Source organism: Pinus tabuliformis, chromosome 7, assembly GCF_031772625.1.
Source record: "Pinus tabuliformis cultivar Carrire ecotype Pingquan chromosome 7, CPIR1, whole genome shotgun sequence".
Classification (NCBI taxonomy): Eukaryota; Viridiplantae; Streptophyta; class Pinopsida; order Pinales; family Pinaceae; genus Pinus; species Pinus tabuliformis.
The window spans coordinates 606602076-606627119 of NC_142293.1; positions in this window are offsets into that span (position 1 = coordinate 606602076).

The following is a 25044-nucleotide window of genomic DNA, read 5'->3' on the forward strand; positions in this document are numbered from 1 at the left end:
TCCTCCTCCATCCAGTCAACAATCTTCCTCTTCCTTTTGTCACACATAGGCATGCTTGGTTATGCTGCCTCTGCTGCTGCTGCTACTGTTGGTTGTCTCTGTGATGTTGCTTCATGCTACTTTTGTAACCACTCTACGACAAAGCTGACCTATTCTTTAGGTCCAGAGCAATTGTAACAATACCTCCATGAGTCTTCCTCGGCCTAATGAAATGCCCCATGGATCGAGTTGAACTGAACTCTTGGGTAGTGATCTTTCACAATGCAATGTGGGTCATACGCTTTGAGGCTCTGGAGGTCGAATGGGTACTTCTTCATTTGTTCTGCTTTGACATCTACTTTCCTGATACTCCAGATCTCATATAACCCAATCCGCAACATAAGAGTGGACCAAGGTGCCTTCTTCTTGCGTTGCAGTCTAGCTGTCAATCCTGCTAAGATGTGATATGCTACTTCCTACGTGACAAGTACGTCCAAGGAAAACTATGGTAGAACATGCAGAGGCTTCTCCGCACTGAACATTCGGATGGAAGTATCGGACGGTGGGGCATACCAATCTACAATGCCTAACAACGCCTCCATTACTTCCTTTGATATGCAGGGTGGATCCTATTCAAATATCATCCTGTATATTAGGGTGAAAAAATGGTCGAGTAATCGTATGATTACTCCCCTGAAGTTGCATTTGGACAACAACTTGAAATATGCGTTCACAGCAGTCTCCACTAGTGACCATGCCCACTTCGAGCCCGGGAACTCATGTCAGGCACATACTGCGTCTAGGATGTAGGCGAACATGCAAAATCTTTGCCTGCATACCCTCGGGTGACTGTCGAGCATTAGTGACTTGTTCCTTCAGTTGATGAGCTAGTATGTCAGACTAGTTACATGGTCTTCCTTCTCTAGCTAGTTGGTCCAATGCGATCACCCAGCTATGAGGAAAGGTTTCAGTGGTTCTTGGCCACTCAGTTGACATGTGAATATGACCAAGTATTGGTATGCCTTCCTCAATATATTTGTCTTGTAGATCTGGTTGGGTGTCATCCTGAGACAAGATGGCTCCTTTGCCAAATCCTTAAGAATGTCTCTAGAGTTACTGCTGCTGCTACGCAAGTTGAATGGAGGACTTATGAAAGTCACAGGCTCTGACATCTGATACATCTCATCATAATATTGTGCCTAGAAGGTTGCAAGATTCGTCCCACTGACACTACTCAAGGTCATCGTCTCGGGATCAATGTGAGAGACGATCTAGTGAATCATGTCTGTGCATGGGAACGAGAGGTATCTACGTGCAATCCAGTACAATCTAGACTTTTGAATGTTCACGAACACCTGACAGTCTTCGAGGTCTACCCCAAAAGTGCCTACGAATGTTTCATTAACCTCCTGCCACTTCAATTTGATGTCCTTGTCTAGATACATCTTCGTATCTTCATAGATCAACAGACTAGAAGACATCTGCTCAACTGCTTCTACAGCTGCAACTTCATTAATGTCCTGTGAATCTCTTCTCTTGGAAGCCATTGAGGCAGATGAACACCTGAAAGATATGGAAATTAGCAACATGCATGGCAAGAAATATTTCAGTGGAAACAAATCAAATCCATGGAAGGACACAACACATACCTAGGAAAATCATCAGCAAGATTGCAAAAAATTTTCTAAGAGGTTGAGTGACTGGCTGCCAGAACTATGCAAAAGGTAGCCTAGGCTATCTGGGAGGTAGGATTGGCTACTGGATCTGTGAAATGCACAATCCAGTAAGGCAGCTGACTGCTGAGATTATGTAATGCACAATTCCAGCTTGAAAGGACTGCTGGCCTAAGGATAGATTTGCGCAATTTCTTGGGCCAAACAGCCAATATCCTCCAGAAATGCCCAAAACAATCTTGGAGGCTAGTGTTGGGCAGGAATGTGCATTTCTAGAGAGGAAGGTGAGCCTTCCTTCGCAAGATTGTGCAATGCAGCCTCGGTGAAGTGAGAGCTCGGGCCAATGTTGGCCCAACTCGCCGATGGGCAACTAAAAGAAAATAAGATAGTGAATGCACGGTGACACTAAGTGATAGAAGAAGTGAATTAAAGTGCATGCAAAAACATGAATGAAAGATTCAGCAAATAGATCGACATGCATGTGGGTGAGGCAGTTCGTCGGTTGGGTGAACGTCCTCGCAAAACAGTTTGATGAATTCGACAATAATGAGATAGAAACGGAAATTGAAACAGAGCTAGGACAAGCTTTTATATATGTAAATGACAGAAAGTGTTCAATGAAATCAAGTAAACAACACTCACACAAGTGAATACACAAAAAGCGACAAAAATGCTGAAAAATAGAAGTTGAGGCAACTTGCCCATGAATATCTAAGCCGAATGTGTCAAAGAGTCCCAGATGTGTTGTGGGATGCTAGAGCTCCAAGATTGATGTGAATGAATGATCTTTGATGTGTCGAATAAATTAGTTTGGTCTCATCACGCAAATGCTAAAAATCTACGAAAAGCGACACTTCGAGGGAAACTTCTAAAACAATTTTGCATGTAACCCCCGGCTGCTAAAAATAGCTCCCTAAATCATGGGATTCCCTTTGCATGTTGTCTCTTGCTATTCTAGGAAGAGCAAGTCATGTATGTATGCAAGTCTAGTTTCCTCGGTCCCGGGTGGAACTAGTCAACCAGAAGGTTCATGCATGCAGTTTCTCAACTGCTTAGGAAAAATATGCATTCCTAGCTGGGAGCTGGGATGACTGCCCAGGACAATTACACAATTTCTAGGTAGAGTAGCTGACTACTACCCAGATTTGCGCAAATCCTGGGTTGAGCAACCCTGCTGGGGAAATTTGTGCAAATCCTGTTGGGAGTGTTGGTTGGCAGGATTGCGGAATCCTAGAGCCCAGTAGGCTCCCAGAGAGGATTGTGCAATTTCTGGAGGGAAGGCTGGCTTCCCTTTAGAAATGCGGAAATTTCAAGGGGAGGTTGCTCAGCCTAGAGCTGGACCAAGTCCAGGTGAACATCTTATGAGGGGAATGGATCAACAGTGATCGACGTGATGCCATTGTGTGAGGAAAACATTGAAGCTTTAGTACTTGAGGAACCAAGACAAAGTGCTATGAAAGGTTGGTAGGTAGGCTCCAAAAAGGGCTAAGGAAAAATTTTGGAGGGTGGTTGTAGCCGCTACAACACTTCGTGACACACTGGTAATATTCCAGCTCTTTGAATGGACCTTCTTTGTGAATAGCAAGTCTAACACCTCTGTAAGTATTGTTCATTTCTCAGCTCATCTTAGTTTCACACTAACTTGATTGTAAGATGTAGGATCTACCAAACCCATAGTCAGTTGACACACATTCTAAGCCAAGGAAAAACAATTGTTTCGACTAGGGTTGAGGGGTATATAGGTGCATAAGCATTATAGTTGTCAGAGTCTTATATTGATCTCTGGTGTTGCTCCACTTCGAGCACACCTAGATAGTACCGCGGTGGAGTCACATAAGAACAAAAGCATGGATTTTTTGCTAGCAAGCCCGGTCAGTATCCTAGCCAAGTTACTTGCATCACCTCCCTGGGTAGGAAGCCTTTCTCTTCTTTCGCCTTATTCATTTCATATTTTATATTTTTTGACTTTTCTTTCTTTTCATTTTTCACTATGCATAACACTTATTCATTTCAGAGGCAGAAGAGGGATCCCGATTTATTCAGAGCATAAGAGGCTATTCCAGGAGAGAACTAGTTTATTGTATCTCTGATGTGCATGTAAAGTTTTCCCCCCTCACCTTACTCTACTTGACTGAGATGACAAGGGTTAACCCAAAAACAACTAACTAGAGAAGGTGACACTAGTTAGCATGCAAGCGTTGTGTTATCACCAAGGTTCACTTCGAACAGTACCTATTTTCCATTGACATATCATGGACTAAGAGTAACAAGCTCATCATACAGAGGCAAGATGACAGACAACAAAGTAGTGATAGTTGTACAAGCCCTCATGTACTTTACCTAGCTCACTTCAAGAGTCATACATGGTTTCATGCAAAACTAACCTATGAACGAAACAAGCAACTGACAAACAAGAAATCAAAGCAAAAGCAGAATAGAAAGTGAAAGAAAATCAAGAAAGAAAAAAGGAAAGCAAGCAAACTAGCAAACAAAGCGTGTAAGAAGACAAGCATGCAAGAAAAGAACTAAAAGCAAACACTACTACTACTCCTACACTAATGGTGCATCAGCCTAATCACATGAAGTGATACTTCCAATGCAACCACTGGCGCATTGGAAGACCCATGTTGGTGAAGGTTTGGTCCGTGAGAAACCTCGTTGTGCAAAATAACAAGAAAGAAATATATAGTAGTGAAGACAACCACACTTTGACATGAAAGAAAACTAAAGAAACATGGATAACTTGCGTTGCGCACGAGTGCTTGCAATGTAAGACTCCTCCAATGCATGAGCAATGGGATCGTGCAGTTCGAGTGGAGTGAGTGTGATCTGTGAGTGATATGGATCTTCAATTCATACATATGTGTGATGTGGAGCCTTCGTTGATTGAATAGTTTCATGATTGGAAGTGAGACTAACCCCAAGAGAGTGAGGGCCTGACATAACCATCAGCTCGGGCTGAAGTGCCTCAATAGTCTCGAGTGTATCAACTTCATCATCAGATATATCATCATAAATGGAGGCTTTGAAAGATCAACTATGATAGGGTCATGATCGTGATAAAAAATGGAAGTAAATGGATCATGACCACCATGATTAGAAATATCACTGAATTCTTCATCATCCTCATGATAAGATAAATCAAACAGAGGGGTACATGAAAAGCAAGCAAACTCATCCTCTGTATCTTTGGAATTGACAGATGAAGGATCAAGTGGATCTTCAATGAGTAACTTATCTCGTCAATTGTCGAATGATGGACTAACATCCGGTGAATCTTGTAAGTGATCAACAATGGGTGCATCTGTGGATGAAGACACACATGCAAAATAATGGATGGAAGGTTCATCAAAGAGTTTAGGAAAGAATAGAGGGGGCTTAGATGGAAGGGAGTCATCCTTCGCCAAGTGTTGATGTTCAAGATCCCACTCATAGTCTTCATGAATGATAGCACATGTTGGTTTTGCAATTCCAACTCCAACAATGGGTTGTTCCTCGTTCACAACAAGTGAAGAGTCTGGAATTGACGAACACAAGACAACATCATTCAGAGGAAAACCCAAGTGCGAAGATGGAGGTCGTACACAAGAATGCATATGAGAACTCAAAGGACTCACAACCAAATCTGCGGGAAAATTGAGTGAATTGATGTTGGGAGAGTGTGAAGGATGAATAGGCGTGACAGTATGCTCTTCAGCATCACTTGGCAGTGGTGGAGCTATTGAATGAGAGGAAGGTGGACAGTCAATTGACGGTGTCTGCATCAACATGATATTTCACAGCTCCATCAGTGAAGAATGTTGAGCGAGGCTTGATTTCAAGATTTTTCTTGGGATAGGAAGATTTCTTAAGGCAATACTCGAATGGTCCCAAAGCTAGGAAAAATTCATCTCGCTCCTCGGAGCTTGAAACTACAAGTCACGGAAGCACTGCCAAAAATCAATAACTGATTCATGTGGACCCCTTCATTGCTATAACAGTTTCTGGTCAAGATGGTCTAGATCAAAATGATAGAACATGTCTTCAATAAGATCACATAAGTGCTCAAATGAGCGCACGATGTCAGCTAGTAGGATGAGCACCCAACGAAATTGAGATTCGTGAAGTGTGTATGCAAGCAACAAACCAACCTATTCGTCAGAAAGATCATCTTCCTCATGAAGCATGGAAAGAAAGTTATGTAAGTGCTCAGGCCAGGCCATTTCGCCTTCACCATCATATGTTGTGAGTCAAAAAGAGATTGAAAATCTTCGTCGTGATCATGACATCTTCATGATTCAAAAAACACCACGACGGAAGAAGAGTGCAAGACTCCATGAAATATGTGCAAAGGTTCAAAACTAGATGAGAGGACACATCTTGTCATCAGTCCCTCCTTCTAGTGCCAAAAATGTTGATGGTGCTAGACCCGCCAACATGTCAAGGGGATCTCCCTGATAAGAAGTCCCAATTAGACCTCAGATCGTTTTGTGTAGGAGTCCAAGGAGTGGGTCGTAGGGTAATGCCTTGACTGTGATGTCACACAGAGGCATGTAAGATAACTCTGCCAGTAGAAAGTATGTGACCGTTGAAGTGAGTCAAGGAAGATGCATGAAAGGTTCTAACACAAATGGGGTGAGATGAGTATGCCCCTTGACAACCTGTATCAGTACTCAGCTTTGATGGGAACACACAAACGAAGATGCATCACAAGATGGAAAGCAGAAAAATCGACAATCCAAGGTGATTGTTAAACCAACAACACATTTGCAACAAGATTATTATAATTGCATACGAATCAGTTCATACACAAATACGTAAGTTGAACAACATATATCATTAGGGCAACCAGAACAGTCCAACTACAATAACAACATATGCATGAAAATGTGTTCGCTCTTATTATATAAAGAAGTGTAAGTTCCAATCATACAATACATCCATGTAAACCTGTTAGCCCCATCAGTGAAACATTACAGCCACATCCGCCTGCTTCTCCAAAGAGATGTACTAGCTCCATGTAGTGGAGAAGCCAAGGCGTGTTACAATACTATCCAAGATTTCTTCAAGGTAGTCTTAATAGAAGCTTTGATGACCAAAAGCCCTTATAATGAGTTATGAGGGACTATTTATTGCAAAGGGTGGGGTGACCCTTGACATTCCCCTTTATGACCATTCAACTACCCTCGTGACTCTTCAACTACTCTATGAATCTTTCATCCACTATTGGGAGTTGAATTACACTTGACATGACTCAACATTACAATGCACATGTACCCATGTGAACAATGGCTTGAGTAAGCCAAGCCAAAAATCCTTCTGACTTAGAAAAATATAGAAGTCCAACTGCTCGACAACCTCATGCTGATCAATAGTAACATATTGATGCCAAGATTGGTAGTCGTTGATAGTTTCTGTGTGCTCCGCTGTGACATCTATCTGAAACCTAAACCTTGCCTCCATAGCATTCCGGCACACTTGCTCAGGCTCCTCTATCCAACTTGTCTGAAAAGCATCCTTATCATTGTCTTGATTGTGGTCAAACCAGTAACATACTTGCACATGATGTTTGCACTGATAGGCAAGTCTGGGCTTGTGGCAGTGTGCATCAACTCGTCGAAGTACAAGTCAAGCTCCTGTCGGACCTGCTTCTTTGTCTTCTCCTTAGTGAGAGTCCCAAGTGATGGGATTGCATGTGTGTGCACCACAACATCCATGCTCTTGAATACTCATGCAAGGGAAGCATGTATGCTAGTGTTGAGTTGCGCTAGGTTTGCCTAGTTCCAGATCTGACTCCAGATATGTGCTTGCAGCTCGACCTCATTGGCCCTCATCAGCTTTGGCAAGTGAAGTGGGGCTCCATTGTACTTCATCGTCCATGCTTACATGTTACCAACAATAGCATGTATGTTCTTCAATATGTGTGCTCTTCTTACACATCGTTGTTGCCATCCGTGGAGATGGACGACTGCTTGGTGCACGATACCAAACTTGGAGTACAATGCTCACATAATTGTGTCAAGGGACAATACTTGATCTAGTATTGCCTTCTTCAGTTCCACTCGAGCAAACATTTTCACCAATCTCCTCCTTGCTTGGCCACCTATAGTTCCCTCACCATTCACTCATTCTCAGCTATGAGGAAACAAACACATAAGCTAGTGGTTTCAACATACACTCTAGTTGCATCGTCCAAAGCAGATGGATGCTTGTGAACATCATTCATGATCACTTGTTCTTCAACTTTCGTTGGAGATGTTTGGTCCTCCCGCGTCGGTACTCAATGAGACTACACAAGTGTGTGATGAGATTTGTCAAAGGAGATGTTGTGCACCTCTTCTTTCGGCTGACCACCAAGGATATTAGTGCCTCCTTGCTCATTTGAGATTTCATCATCATCTGGATGTAATGAAGTGGGTGAGTCAACCTCTTTGTGGTGAGGCATCATGTCGGTGTCTTGTTCCAACTCCTGCTGCTCCATGTCTGCATCCAACTGTTCAAGCACCTGTTCTACCTGATGAGAAAAGTCTTTCCCCTATGATGGTTCACCCTATTTACCTAATGCCAGCTGTTCAGATCAATCAACTACTTGTACAGGCATTTCTTTGTCCATCTACACATGATGTGCCCCAAGTTGTATCTGTTGCTATTGTTCTTGCTTCTCCTATTGGCACACCTATTGTTATTTTCAGATTTGCTCCCTCAACTCATGCAGCTCCTTCTCTACTTATTCCATTCTCTTCTTATCCATCTGCCTTCATGCAATGCACTTGTCGCGCTACTACCTCTTCGCCTGAATCGCCATAGCTTCTTGTTCTACATGTGGATCTGCTCGAAACTTGCATCTTTTCTCCTCCTCCATGTGGTCGACAATCTTCCTCTTCCCTTTGTTGCACACATTTATGCTTGGCTCTGCTACCTCTGCTTCTACTGCTGCTACTGGTGCTCTCCGTGATGTTGCTTCATCTACTTTGCTAACCACTCTACAGAAAAGATGACCTATTCATTTGGTCTTGAGGAATTGTAGCAATACCTCCATGAGTCTTCCTCGGCCCAATGAAGTGCCCCATGGATCTAGTTGAACTAAACTCTTAGGTAGTGATCCTTCACAATGCAATGTCGGTCATACGAGTTGAAGCTTCGGAGGTCGAACAGGTACTTCTTCATATGTTCTTCTTCAACATATTCTTTCTTGATAATCTAGATCTCATATAACCCAATCCGCGACGGAAGAGTGGGGAAAGGTGCCTTCATCTTGCATTGCAGTCTAGCTGTAAATCCTGCTAAGATGTGATACACTACTTCCTACACGACAATCACGTCCAAGGCAAACTTTGGCAGAACATGTGGAGGCTTCTCCACACTGAGCATTCAGAGCAAAGTGTCGAATGGTAAGGCATACCAATCTCCAATGCCTAACAATGCCTCCATTGATTCCTTTGACATGCAGGGTGGATCCTGTTCTAATGTCATCTTGTATACTGGGGTGAAAAAATGGTCAGACAGTTGTACGATTACTCCAGTCTGAAGCTGCATTCAGACAACAACTTGAAATATGTGTTCACAACAGTCTTCGCCAGTGACCATGCCAACTCCAAGCCCAGGAAATCATGTCTGGTACAGACTGCATCTAGGATTTAGGAAGACATGTAAATCTCTCGATACATTACCTCGGTTGACTGTCGAGCCTTCGTGACTTTTTCCTTCAGCTGATGAGCTCGTATGTCAGACAAGTTGCATGGTCTTCCTTCTCTAGCCAGTTGGTCCAATGCGATCATCCAACTCTGAGGAAAGGTTTCAGTGCTCGCTTGGCCACTGAGTAGACATGTGAATATGACCAAGTATTGTTATGCCTTCCTCAATATCTTTGTCTTGTAGATCTGGTTGGGTGTCATACCAAAATGAGTTGGCTCCTTTACCCAATCCTTCAGAATGCCTCTAGAGTTACCTCTACTGCTAGGAAATATGTATGGAGGACTCACGATAGTCACGGGCTCTGACTTCTAATACATCTCATCATAATCTTGTCCCCATAAGGTTGCAAGCTTCATCCCACTAACACTGCTCAAGGTCATCGTCTCGGGATCAATGTGAGAGACGATCCAGTGAATCATGTCCGTGCATGGGAATGCGAGGTACCTACATACAATCCTGTACAAGCCAGAATTGTGAATGTTCATGTACACCTGACGGTCTTTGACAACTTCCCCAAAAGTTCCTTTGAATGTTTCTTTAACCTCTTGCCACTTCAGTTTGATGTCTTTGTTTAGATACAACTTTGTATTTTCATAGATCGGTAGACTAAAGGATATCTTCTCAACTGCTACTACAACTGTAGCTCCACCAGTGTCCTCTGATCTTATTCTCTTGGAGGCTATTGAGATAGATGGACACCTGAAATATCTGGAAACAAGCAGCATGCATAGCAAGAAATATGTCATTGGAAACAAAGGCAATCTGGGGAAGGACATAGCACATACCTAGGAAACTGATGAGCAAGATTGTGTAAATTTTATTGGGAGGTTGGGTGACTGGCTGCAAGAACTACGCAAAAGGTAGCCTGGGTTGTATGGGAGGTAGAATTGGCTATTGGATATGTGAAATGTGCAATATAGTAAGGCAGCTGGCTGCTGAGATTACGCAATGCGCAATTCCAGCTAGGAAGGACTGCTGGCCAAGGGACAAATTTGCGCAATTTCTTGGGCCGAGTAGCTATTGTCCTCCAAAAATGCAAAAAATTTTCCTAGAGGCCAGTGTTGGGTAGGAATGCACATTTCTGGAGAGGATGGTGAGCCTTCCTTCCCCAGATTGCGCAATGCAGCCTTGGTGAAGGTAGAGCACGGGCCAAGGTTGGCCCGACCGCCGATGGGCAAATAAAAGAAAATAAGATAGTGAATGCATGGAGAAACTAATTGATAGAATAAGTGATTGACAATGCATGCAAAAATATGAATGAAACATTCATCAAACAGATCAACATGCATGTGGGTGAGGCAGTTCGTTGGTTGGACAAACGTCCTTACAAAACAATTTCATGCATGCGACAGTAGTGAGTTAGCAACCAAAACTAAAATAGAGCTAGGAAAAGTTGGTATACATGTAAATGACAATGAGCATTCAAAGAAATCAAGAAAACAACACTCACACAAGCGAATACACAAAAAGTGACAGAAATGCTAAAAAAGACAAGTTGAGGCCACTTACCCATGAATAGTTAAGCTAGATGTGTCGAAGAGTCCTGGATGTGTTGTGGGATATCAGAGCTCCAAGATCAATGTGAATGAATGAGCTCTGATGTGTCGAATAAATAAGTTTGGTCTCAAGACGTGCATGCTACAAATCTAGGGAAAAGTGACACTTGGAGGAAACTTCTAAAACAACTTTGCATGTAACCCCCGACTTGTAAAAATAGCTCCCTAAATTATGGGATGCACTTTTCATGTTGTCTCCTACTATTCTAGGAAGAACAAGTCATGCATGCATGAAAGTCAAGTTTCCTCGGTCACGGGTGGAATTGGTCAACCAGACTGTTCATGCATGTAGTTGCTCAACTGCTTGGGAAAAATAAGCATTCCTAACTGGGAGTTGGGTTGACTGCACAGGAGGATTGCACAATTTCTGGGCAGAGCAGCTGATTGTTGGTTAGATTTGTGCAAATCATGCGATGAGTACCCCTACTCGGGAAATTTTCAAAAATCCTGCTGGGAGTGTCGGCGGGAAATATTGCACAATCCTAGAGCCCATCAGGCTACCAGAGAGGATTGCACAATTTCTGGAGGAAGGCTAGATGCCCTTCAGAAATGTGCAAATTTCAAGGGGAAGCTGCTCAACCTAAGTTGGACCAAGTCCGAGTGAGAAACTTGTGAGGGGAATGGATCAACTAGGATCGACAGGTTGCCTTTGTGATAGGAAAACACTGAAGCTTGAGTACTTGATGAAGCAAGACAAAGTGTTGTAAAAGGTTGGTAGGGAGGCTCCAAAACATGCTAAGGCAAAATTTTGGAGGGTGGTTGTAGCCGCTACAACAAGTTTCAAACTTTAATGGAAGGCTATGGTGTATGATCAATAGAAAGTGGCGATGAAGCAAAGCCAAATGCAACAATAGGTGCAACAACAACATCAATCCAATAGTGGGAAAACTTAGAGAATAAGGCAAAGGTATTGTTAAGGATGTATGTAAAAGATAGTAAAATTATTCATGAATGAAATACCTCTAATGAAACATGGAATACACTTAACGATTTGTATGAATGCAAACATTAAAATCGTGTCCTCTGTTTGAAAATCAAGCTTATTTACATTAAGATGAAGAAATTAAACTACTAGTAGTTTTATTTCAAGAATTAAAGATTTGAAAGATAAGTTGGGATACATAAGAGAATCATTATCTAGTACTAATCTTGTAACAATCACATTAAATGGAATGTTAGAGGAATACCAGATGTTCATTACAAGTCTTGAATTAAGGGAGAAAGCTCCCACTTTTTATGAATTGGTGGGTGTATAAATGTAGGAGGAAGAGAGGAAAAGAAATCTAAAGCCTCAAAATTCAGATCTAGCATTGATGGGAAAGAGAAAACATCCTTTCAAGGGAAATCCATGGGAAGGAAACAAAGGAGGAAATCCATCACAAAGAAGGTCATCATTTGGAAAGCCATCTGACACAAGGCCTCAATAAGGTATGATACCTCCAAAGGGTGTTTCTAGAGTGAAATTTTATTATTGTGATAAGCTCGGGAATCAGTCTAGAGATTTCTATAAAAGAAAGTATGATGAATCGAAGCATAGAAGTACAAGGAATACATGTCACTTTGAAGAGGGAGGTGAAGCTATGAATCATAATTTTATGAATCTTAAATTGTTTGTTTCAAATGTTGCACTATGTGCTGAGACTGATGTTGTAAATACATGGCTCATAGACTCTAGAGCTTCTATTCACATTTCATGCAATAGAAATTGGTTTGAAATTTTTCATGAAACCAACAATGGTGCAAACATTTATATTAGGGATGATCATTCACACCAGATTAAAGGGTATAGTGATGTTCTTATAACATTACCTAATGATAGTGTTAGACATATTCATAATGTAATGTACCTGGCATTAAGAAATAAATTAACTTTGTTTCTACCATAATTGACTAGATCTTGAAGGTTGAGTTTGTGAAGTCACACTGTTTGGTCAAAGCCATGCAAGATCAAAACATATGGACACCCAGTATAATTTTGTCATCGAAAAGATGTGGCCTAAATAAATTTCTTCAATGTATTGTAATACTTTTCATAATATGGATAACATCTCCAAAATACCTCTTAGGTGCGGCAGAAAATCCGTTTCTCCATTAAGTGGGAGACTTATAATAATGGAGAAATGGAGGATAATTCTAGATGTATTATTGCTAGTTTTCTTTATATCTCATTCCAACTTGTGATATTTATTTAGGTTGTAGTTCCTATTTATGAGGGGATAGTTTTATCTTCTCAATTGATTGTAAACCCCATATATGTATGAAATTTCTCAATGTATGTTTCATGTTGTGAATGTAGAGAGAAACTATCAGGTTGAGCTTGTCTGACGTGAGCTGAATAGTATTTATTCTTCATACATTGTCTTCATTGTTTTACTGTTTAATATTATATGAAAGTAATTAGTAAAGAAATCCACTACAATCTGTTCAGTATTTGTCATATTTGTCATTTTAGTAGCAGAAAGACTCGAATTATAAAACCCTCATGAAAATCAAACACTCTTTAGAAATCCGAAGCCCTTAAGCTGCAATAAATTTCTCTATAGCATCCCTAATGTCTAGTCTGCGAGAATTGTATGGGAAACCAATCGCTACAACAAATAAACATCTTCAGTTGATCCCACTGCATAACTTGAGAAAGTTATTTTCTCAACAGTTGATTTCTATCAGATCATGGTATGGTTTAACACACAAAATAAATAAATATGAAGTTGTTGATATTCTGCAACTGAAGATGGACCATTGAATCCGTGGTCATGACGATCCATCTTCACCTTCAGTAGATGCTATGATTTTGGATTTGGAAGCTTTTGTTCTCTAAATTTTTTACAAAATTCACACATTGGAGAAAGATAGTAAAAGAATTCAAACAATATGAATTGATAAAGTATCTTTTTTTATGTGTTTTAATTATTTTTCTTTAATAGTTTCATTCTCTTCGAAATTGGGAAAAATCGCAAGCCTCATTGATTTTGTAAAATTCCCAAAGCTCATTGATCTGCCTTAATTCAAATATTTTATTTTATTGTTGATGACTTAATTTCTACTTGCATGTTTCTATTTTAGTTTTATTATATGAGGAGATAATTTAAATTTAATTTTTTTATAATATTTTAATATAAAATATTAAAATATATCTTATAAAATTAATCCAAATTTAAAATAAATTTAAATTTAGTTTAGTATTTTAAATATTTTTGTGTTAATATAGATTATCGCGGGTGGTTGGGAAGAAGGAATATAATCCTCCCTACTTAGATTCAATTCTAGCAAGTGACATGATAGATGTTGACAATATTGGCAGTTTATATGTATTCCTCATATGGAATATACAAGTTATATTTGCGAACACACACACACACACATATATATATTCTAACAACCTAGGGTTAAAAGTTCACGTATTAAAGTAAATAAAGGAAAAATAAGGCCAAGGTCATGGGACACTTATTCCAAGCTGAATGTTGGGAAAAATATCCTAGTGGGCATCACTTGTTGTGTTTATGGCTAAGGGAAATTGACAGAGGAAATCCACAAATGGTTTGAAAAGGAAAAGAGGCATTAATTGACATATTTTTATGAAAATAAAGGTAATTAGTAGAAAGGGGAGGTGAAAGGTCACAAGTTGCATGTGAGGAGGAAATTGAAGGAAAATAGAGGGGAAATGAAGAAACTAGAGGCATTAATAATAAAAAGACATCAGAGCATCATTTGGTAGCATTTTGTAAGTTCAGTTTTGGAGTTAGTATCATAGAGGAGAATAGAACCAAGAGTAGAAGGAAAAGCAAGCAAGCAAAGGAAGGACAAGGAAAGAAAAGGAAGGACAAGAAAAAAAAAAGGCGGGACCAAGAAGGCAATGAAAGGAAGTATCAAACATGAAAAGTTGGATTAGGCAGCTTCAACATGAATACTTGCAGGTAACAGATTGTATGTAGGATTCCTAGCTCGTTTTGGCATGCAAAGAATATGCATGTGTGTACTTTGGTTTCTTTTCATTCAGGGTAATGTATTTTTCCAAGTTTTGACAAAGTTTTAGCCATGTCTTGCCATTTTTGGATAGCCATGGTGTGATGGGATTCTTTCTCGATTGAGCTTTGGATTTCCATAAGGTTTTCGATCCGAGTGAGGTGGTCTCAGGAAAATCCCAAGGGTTGGGAGTGGAGATTGTTTTATCCGTGAAGCCTTCAATAGGAGGGTGGAGACAGGAAAATTCCTAAAGGGATGGTGAAGGAATTATGAGACATCCAATATCGGTTTGGTTTTGTGATATCAAGACAAATTTAGGTGAGATCATGATATGGTGATGGGTGGAGGTGGTTTAATATTTGGACTCCCCTTGTTGTTTATGGATTGGTTTATCACATGAGATCCCACATTCATACATGGAATATGGCACGAGGTTGATTGAATGAAATAAATATTTGGTTCAACCCAATCTATAGTCAGGTGGTACGTCGAAGTTCATGACTTCGTTTGATTTTGTATATGGTTAATAAGAACTAGTTCGTCTTCATTTTGATGGGTAAATGTACTTTTTATTATGTGGCTTTAATGGCTATTCTATCATTGTGATTTATTTGGTTATATGTTGGTTATAATAATGGTTAATTGATAGACCTAAGTATGTCCCTTAACACACTTCCAATAATGAATGTCTGGTTAATGAATGCATGACCTAATTGGTGTTATGACATGTATTATGAGAAGGAATTATTCCTTCTTTTTCACCCTGAGATAAGTTTTCAGATCCTTATGTTTAGTTATGAATTCATGACTTGTAGGTTGCATTTTTACCATATGTTTGACAGAATGTCAGTCTAAGTTGGGAGGAGTCAGGTCAAGTCTCGGTATGAGTTTTTTCTTATAAGCTTTTTTTATATGTCATTTGTAATTTCTAGAAGTTTGACTAAGTTCTTGGCAGAGGCTTGAGTCCTAGCCATGAAAAAGTGGCCCAGAATTTGGGGTCTCTGGCACAGAACTGACTTGAAAAGTCCACTATTGCATGGAGGCATGCTTATCATTGTGACTGGAGGGCTAGAGTCACTTATGTGCCTAGCAGGTGAGCGAATGAGGCTCTAGGCCAACGAAAAAGAGAGTTATCTCATAGGTTGACAACCTCGAGGGATTGGGTTGCTCTTGTAGGTCCTGTAGAACTTAAGGGAAGTTAGTAAGGTCTTAAGTTGTCGACTCCATTTCCTTAAGGTCATATAGGAGGTTGAGTATTATCATAGTGACCCTTAGCTCATGTTTACCCTGTGTAAATCGGTACAACTGGGTAAATGTGGGAGGAGGCAGTTACAGGGTGGTATTGGAGATGGTTGCACACTCTTTAGGTAAAGTCTGATGTTGTCATGGTTATGAATTTCATGCATGGTGTCATGTTGTACAATTGGTATGTTCATGCATGTTGTTGTTATATAGATATGATTATGATTATACATGTATCATGCTAATGTGGTGTGATCTTTTAGATGAGAAAAACCTCCCGTGAAGATGAATGAGGTATGTATTTGATTTTGGCATATATTTGGTTTATCTAACATGGTATACTAATAGGAAGAAAAGAAGAAAATATGACGAGAAAAACTGTAGACTATAGTTCCCATGACTCTTCCTACAAAACATTTGGGCAACAAGGAGGACAATGTTCTACTTCTATAATAGATACATTGAGGAGTTTGAAGGTAGAGATTAGAAGTTTCAAAGTGGAAAATGAAAAATTGGTTGAGACTCAAGAAAGAACTGCAAGGGCTCAGGAGAAGTAAGTGGAGGTCAAAGAAATGATTCTTTAGAGCTTGTAAGATTTGCAGAGACAAGGACAATTGAGTATTAATCAAGAGCAAGAAGACAAAACTAATGGATCCTATAGTATTGGGTCTCGCTCCAGATACAGGTTGGATAAAGGGGATATAGTCAGAGGTGGAAGATCACTGGATACACTTGATAGGAGGACTGGTATGTTTGGGCATCATTCTAGTTCCTCATCGAGTAGACATCATCACAGTCATCATCATCATCATCCTTATAGGAGTGGTGATTACTTTCCTGAGGAGTTCAATAAAGTCAAGCACCTACATTCAATGGAGTGACGAAGAAACCAGAAGATGTAGAGGCATGGTTTCTTAGGATGAAGAAATTTTTTAGATTCCATAGCTATTCACAGAACATGAAACCCAAGATAATCACCTTTAGTCTTAAAGGGAAATAAGGAAATTGGTGGGAAGATGTGAATAATGTCAACGAAATTCAGGAGAAAGACTTGATTTTGGATGAGTTTGAGAGACTCTTCAAGAAGAAGTACTTGTTTGAGATATAGTATGATGATAGAACTAACCAATTTTATGAACTATAGATGGGTTCTATGATAGATGATGAGTATACTATCATGTTTTTGGAGCTCTTTAGGTATATGCCTTACCTCAAGTATGAGAAGGCTAATATTCAGAGATTCATTAGTGGGATACCAGCAACATAAAAAGACCGGATTGAGTTTGATGAGCCTAGATCATTGGTGGAAGCCATTAAGAAGATAAAGAATTATTATGAGCAATGAAAGTGAAAAGATGAGCCTAAGCATGCCTTAAAAGCAAATGAGAAAATTAAAGGGAAGTGACCACTGAAGTAGGGAATACCTCAAGGCACATGTGAGAAATAAAATGTGTTTCCTTATAAGAATTTCAATGCAGTTGTGAAGGGACATGGGTTGGCGCCTAGAGAGAGGTAGAACAAAGGTGCTGGTAGGGGACCGTTGCAGTGTTGGATATGTGTTAATGATGACATTTATAGTGCTCAGTAGGTGCAACTAGTTGGGGATGTTATTCATAGCATTCATCAAATCTATGCAGTTCTGGAAAACAAGCAGGAGGATCACCACAGAGCCATTATTGAGATGGAAGGTAAGCTCTATGGTTGAGTTGTTTCTATTTTGATTGATCATGTATCTATGATATTTATGTTAATCCTGAGCTAGTGGATAGTGTGGCTTGAGAAAGGAAGTGCATGTAGAGTCTTGGTTGTTGCAATTGGTTATAGTTATTATTAAGAGAGTTGATTATTAGGCAAGAGCTTGTGCATTTGAGTTGAATGGTATTCCAATATTAGCACATTTGAATGTATTTCCACTGGGATCATATAGTATTCTTTTGGGCATGGCTTGGTTATATTTTGATAGGACCAAAGTAGATTGTTATGAAAAGTTGATTGAGTGTCTAAATGATAATGGGGAAAAGATAATATTGTAGGGTAAGATGAAGTTTACATCAGTTAGGATGGTTACAACTATTCAGGCTAAGCTCAGTTGCAAGAAAGGATGTATAATGTTTATAGTCCATATTCGAATGAAAAAGGTAAGGATGTTGACGATGATGTTGAAATTTTCAAGAGGTACCATGTATTACGGTAGTTTTAGGATGTGTTTCCGGTAGAGATCCTAGAGATTCCACCCCATACAGAAGTGGAATTTTCTATTTAGGTGGTACCAAGGGCAACAGTAGCACTAAAGGCACCTTACAGGATAAGCGCTACCAAGTTAGTAGAGTTGAAGTTGCAACTAAATAAAATGCTCGATAAGGGATACATTAGTCCAAGTGTATCTCCTTGGGGTGCACCAGTATTTTTCGTGAAAAAGAAGTATAGTACTCTCAAGTTGTGAATTGAGTACAAAAATATGAATAAGGTGATGATCAAGAACATGTACCCATTGTTGAGGATTGATGACTTGCTTGATTACCTAGAAAGAGAAACAATGTTCTCAAAGATTGATCTGAGACCATGATACCATTAGGTATGTATCAAGAGGAAATCTACAAGACTTCTTTTACGACCATGTATGGGCATTATGAGTTTGTTGCAATTCATTTTTTTTTTACTAATTCCGCAACTACTTTTATTTTCTTGATGAATAGTGTGTTGCATCCTTATCTAGAAAATTTTGTTCTTGTATTCATTGATTACATCTTCATATATTCTAAGAATGAGGAAGAACATGCTGATAATTTAGTACCATTGTTAATATTGCTAAGACATCCTTAGTTTTTTTCCAAGCTTAGCAAGTGCGGTTCTTTGAAAGAGAGGTGGATTACTTGGGACATGTTGCTTCCATGGAAGGCATAGCAGTAGATATAGAAAAGATAAGGGAGATAATGGAGTGGGAAACTCCTATGAATGTTGATTATGTTAGATCATTCATGGGGTTAGCAGGTTTCTATAGGAGGTTCATCGAGAACTTCTCACACATTACATATCCCATTACATCGTTGAAAAGAAAAATGAATAAATTTGAATGGACAAAGGAATGTGAAACAACTTTTGAGTAATTGAAGCACTTGTTGACAAATGCTCCAGTTCTTAAGGTTGCAGATATAAATAAAATTTCATGGTGTGTAAAATCCTATAATATAGGAGTTGGTTGAGTCTTGATGTTGTAGGGATAGGTGGTGTGTTATGAGTCTAGGAAATTGAATGAGCACGAGAATAACTATGTGACTCATGATCTTGAGTTGGCAGTGATTATCCATGGATTGGAGATGTGGAGACACTACCTTCTTGGAAGAAGGTTCATATTGATGAATGACCACAATGGATTGAGGTACCTATTTAATCAACTGAACGTGAATGATAGGAAACCTAGATGGTTGAACACCCCCACTCAGTTATATTTTGAGATCGGAGACATCAAGGGTAAGGAGAACAAGGTTGCAAATGATCTTAGCAAGAGACTACAACTCAACCATGTTGCAACAGTGAGCTATTGTGGGACAAATTTATAATATCAGATCTTACGGGTAGGAAAACAAGATGATTGGTACAGGGATCTTAGGCACAGGTTATAGTAGTAGGGTATAGGTGATTAGGATGTGGACTATCATCTAATGACAGATGTCTTTGTGAGATTCATGGACATAATTTATGTGTCGAATGGCAGTGGTCTCAAGAAGCTTATCTTGAGGGAGTTTCATGTCAATCCATATCCGGATCACCCAGAATACTAGAAGATGTTGAGAACAATGACGAAGTTCTCCTATTTGATTAATCTGAAGAAATAAGTGGCACAATTTGTGGCTAGATGTTTGGATTGTTATTAGGTGAAAACAAAGTGTAAGCATCTACATGGGTTGCTTCAGCCTATTCTGATTCCAGAATGGACATGGGAGATCATTTCCATGGACTTTAATTGCATGTCTTCTAAGAAAATCTAGGAAGTATGATTATATCATGGTTGTGGTTGACACGTTGAGTAAGGTATCTCACTTTATTCCAGGGAAGACTAGTTATTTAACTAGTGAGGTGGCATAAGTCTTCATTAGTGATATCATAAGATTTCATGGTGTTCTAGAGAAGATTGTGCTGGATAGGGATGTTATGTCCACTTCCAAGTTTTGGAAGGAGATGTTTGTAGGTTTGGGGATGAAGTTGGCCTTCAATACAACTTATCACCTAAAAACATATGGACATACATATAGGGTCAACAGGAATCTTCAGGACATCCTGAGGATGTACATGATGCATTTGCAAAGGAAATGGGAGGAGTACTTCCATTGCTTGAGTTTTCTTACAACTATGATTACCAGGAGCCATTGAGGATGAGTCTGTTTGGGGCACTATATGGCTAGAGTTTTAATACTCCCATCAGGTGTAGTGATCTAGTGAACATGGTAGTTATTGGACAATACATGTTGGTAGAGATGGATCCGAAAATGTAGGTTATAAAGAAGAGTTTAAAGGTAGAACATGATACACATAAGAGTTATCCATACCAATAGAATGAATTTTGGGAGTTTCATGTTGTGGAGAATGTGTATTTTCACGTCCAAAACAAGAAGAGATCCTTAAGGATTGGATCATGTGCCAAGTTGGCACCATGATATTGCAGTCCTTTTAAAATCCTTGACAGGATTGGAACAGTGGCCTACAAACTTCGACTACCTCTAACAATGAAATTCCATGACGTTTTCCATGTTTCATTACTTAAAATATATATAAAGGATGTTGATCATGTTATTGATTGGTCCGTATTGTAGGTGGAGCTAGAAGGAGAACTCCAACAAGAAATTGAGTGCAATTGCAGCGGAAATGACTCACACTCTAGAACAGAGCAACTGAGCAAGTTAAAGTCAAGTGGAAGAACTTTGGGTCAGATGAAGCTACTTGGGAGATTGTTGGTCAAATGTGGGCTACGTATCCTTCATTATTATGTCGATGGAGGAAAAGGAGTTTTCAGTATTTATACATATTATTGTATGGTTGTTATCATAAATATTACAATGACTTGTGTTATAAAGCTCCAATAAGAGGCATGGTTGTCATGTTGTCATATTTGCCTTGATGGTTTTTCTTTTGACCAGGTTATCTATTGTAAATATTGCAACAAGCTGGGTTATAAAGGTCCATGGGCAGTATATTTTGGTTTTTAGCGGTTTTGCTAGTTGTAGGTGTCATAGAATACCGAGGATGGTGTTGCCCTAAGGGTGAGGGGTTTGTAACAACCTCGGCTTAAAAGTTCATGTAATAAAGTAAATAAAGGAAAAATAAGACCAAGGTCATGGGACACTTATTCCAAGCTGAATGTTGGGTAAAATTTTCTAGTGGCCATCACTTGTTGTGTTTATGGATAAGGGAAATTGACAAAAACAATGGCAATGGATTTGAAAATGAAAAGAGGCATTAATTGGCATATTTTTAATGAAAATAAAGGAAATTGGGAGAAAAGAAAGGTGAAAGGCCACATGTTGCATGTGAGGAGGAAATTTAAGGAAAATAGAGGGAAAATGAAGAAATTAGAGGCGTCAATAATAAAAAGACATCAAAGCATCAATTGGTATCCCTTTATCAGTTCATTTTTGGAGTTAGTCTCAGAGAAGATAAGAGCACCAATGAGAGAAAGAAAAACAAGCAAGAAAAAGAAGGACAACGAAAGAAAAGGAAGGACAAGGAATGGCAGGGAAGGAAAAGGAAACAAATGGATGGACAAGGAAGGCAAGGGAAGCAAGGATAAAGCAATGAAAGGATGGATTTTGTAGCTTCAGCATGAATACTTGTAGGTAATAGATTGCATGTAGGATTTCCTAGTTGGTTTTGGAATGCATGGCATATCCATGTGTGTACTTTGGTTCCTTTTCTTTTGGTGCCATGGATTTTTCATGATTTGGACAGTGGTTTTAGCCTTGGCTTCCCATTTTTGGATACACATCGTGTGATGGGTTTGTTTCTTGGTTGATCTTTGGATTTCCATAAGGTTTTGGATTCGGGTGAGGTGGTCTTAGGAAAATTCCAAGGGTTGGGGGTGGAGAGGGTTTTCTCCAGGAAGTCCTCAACAGGTGGGTGGATATGGGAAAATTCCTCAAGAGATGGTGAAGGAATTCTGAGGCATTCAAGCTCAGTTTGTTTTTGTGATCTCAAGAACAGTTTAGGTGAAATCACGGTATGGTGAAGGTGGATGTGGTTTAAGCTATGGATTGCCTTGGTTTTTTATGGATTAGGTTATCCCATGATACCTCAGCCCAATCTTTCCTTCAGCAAAGGAACATAGATTGGGCTGAAGGAAAGATTCAGTTCAGCCCAATCTATGTTCGAGTGGTACGTGGAATTCCCTCACTTGTTTGGATTTTGCATATGGTTAATAAGAGATAAGTTTCTCTTGTTTTTTATGAGTAAATAGACTCATTATTATGTGGCTTTAATGGTTTTTCTATCATTGTTATTTATCTCATTATATGTTGGTTATAAGCATGGTTAGTTGACAGATCTAAGTATGACTCTTAACACAATCCAAATAATGAATGTTTGGTTAATGGATGCACGACCTAATTGGTGCTATGAAAAATATTGTGAGAAGGCATTGTTCCTTCTTCTTTAGCCTTAGATAATTTTTGAAATCCTTATGTTCAGTTATGCATTGATGACCTGTAGGTTGCATATTTATTATATGTTTGACGGAATGTCAGTCTTGGTTGGGAGGAATGAGGCTAAGTCTTGATTCAAGTTTTGGTTTATAAACCTTTTTTCTATGTAAATTTTCAATTCTGGAAGTTTCACTGAGTTTTGGGCAGAGGCATGAGTCCTAGCCTTGAAAAGGGTGCTCAAAATTCAAGTTCGTTGGCATAACTGGAAAATTCCACACTCCTATGGAGGAAGGCTTACAAATGTGACTAGATGGCTACATTAACTTGCATGCATTGGAAAGGGAGTGAGTGAGGCTCTAAGTCAGTGAACAAGATATTTATCTCAGGGGTTGGACACTTGGAGGGGTTGGGTTGTTCCCGTAGGCTTTGTATCACCCGAGGGAAGTTAGTACGGTCTTATGTTGTCAACTCAATTTTCTTAAGGTCATATAGGAGGTTGAGTCTTATCATAGTGACCCTCAACTGTATATATATATATATATATATATATATATATATATATATATATATATATATATATATATATATATTATTATTTATTTATTAAAGAAATTAGTAATAGTGTAACATTATGTTAGGGAACATGATATGATAATCAAGATCATTAAAGGTAAAAGTAATTCTCATTTGCCAAAAAGAGAGACGAAGGATTAGCAAGGGACAATTATAGAAGTGACAATGGGAATCTAGTTTTCATTGATTTTCCACCCATCATCTCTATTTAGGTTATTGTGGTGCTTACTAATTTCAATATCCTCCCTTAATTTCCTGTGGCAGTAATGTTCAATTCTTGCCAAGATACTAGCATTCTAATTACAAATGTGATGAATTTTTTTTAAGGTGTGCTCTATAAAGAGAAAAGCAAGAGCGATTTTCTTTTATGTCAGCACATTGTTCTTGAATTATAATTTTTATGGAGTGACTAGTTTCATTCAAAGAGAATTTAACACATGAACAAGGGATCAAGTACAGACCTTTCCTCTTTTGGGGTCAATGGGGTATTTGGCAGACCTAAGGTAGCTACAAATAGTGTTCATAGGTTTAAAGGTAATAATGATTTTTTCTTTCTAAGGAAATGATAAATTTTTAAAGTGGTTCCTTGAATGGAAGGGAGACAAACTTTGGAAATCATATTGCTAATATCATATTTTTCTTTAGGCCCTTTTCTAGAATTTTTTAAAGCCTTAGTAAATTCGTCCTTGGTGTAGTGATTTTTCATAAAAAATCACAGATGGGTTCTCTCAATGCCTAAATGGTTATTATGAGGAATTATCTAGGCTCTTCTCACTAAGGTGTTAACAAATCCAAGTTTTTGGTTTGGATGATGGTGGGATTCAACATGAAGGTATTATTTATTATATATTTCTGGTAAACTTGATCGGAGATGGATTCATCTTGTTTCCTTGTAACAAGAACATCGAGAAAAGGAAGACTACCATCTACTTCAATCTTTGTGGTTAATTTGATAAATTCATATTGACTATTCAAGTGTTACCTAAATATTTCTAATTTCTCACATCCATGGAAATAAGTGAAGTAGCTAGTCCTTTCCTTTTAAATTAGTATAGGTAATTCCAGTTGTGTATGATAATAAATTCAAGGGCTTGAAACCTCTATATCTAGAATCTCTTTTGTATTATTTATATTTGTGTAACTATGATTTATAATATATCTAACAAATTTTGTTTATTAAATCCTGAATTAATGAAATTACCAAAAAAATTACATTAAAATGCTAATAAGTTAAACATACGTCCATAGGATCTTAGATAGATGGTGATCGGGTGCTCTGTTAAGGCACTCCTTGATGTGAATTCACTAGTTCAATTCCCCACCCTGATCACGATGATATATTGGACATGATGAGGATGTAGCCTTGCCAAGCGTAAAAAAGAAAAATAGAGTCCATGAGGTCTTGGATAGACTATGATCGGGTTCTCTGTTAAGGCACTCCTTGATGTGAAGTCACCAATTCAATTCCTCGCCCTGATCAAGGTGATACATTGGACATGGTTAAGATGTCATCCTGTAAAGCTTACAAAAAAAAAGGTTAAACACACATACATTTTAAAAGAAACATGGAACAAGATTATTAACCATGGGGATTTATCCCTATATCGTGGAAGTTTGTTATAATACCATGGGTCAATCATTTTTCTTGTCATTACCACATGCTGATCTGAATGGAAAATGGAATCAACCCATGGTATTCATCCACCCATGGTATTGAAAGTTCCATCCACCGATGGTATTCATTGACCCATG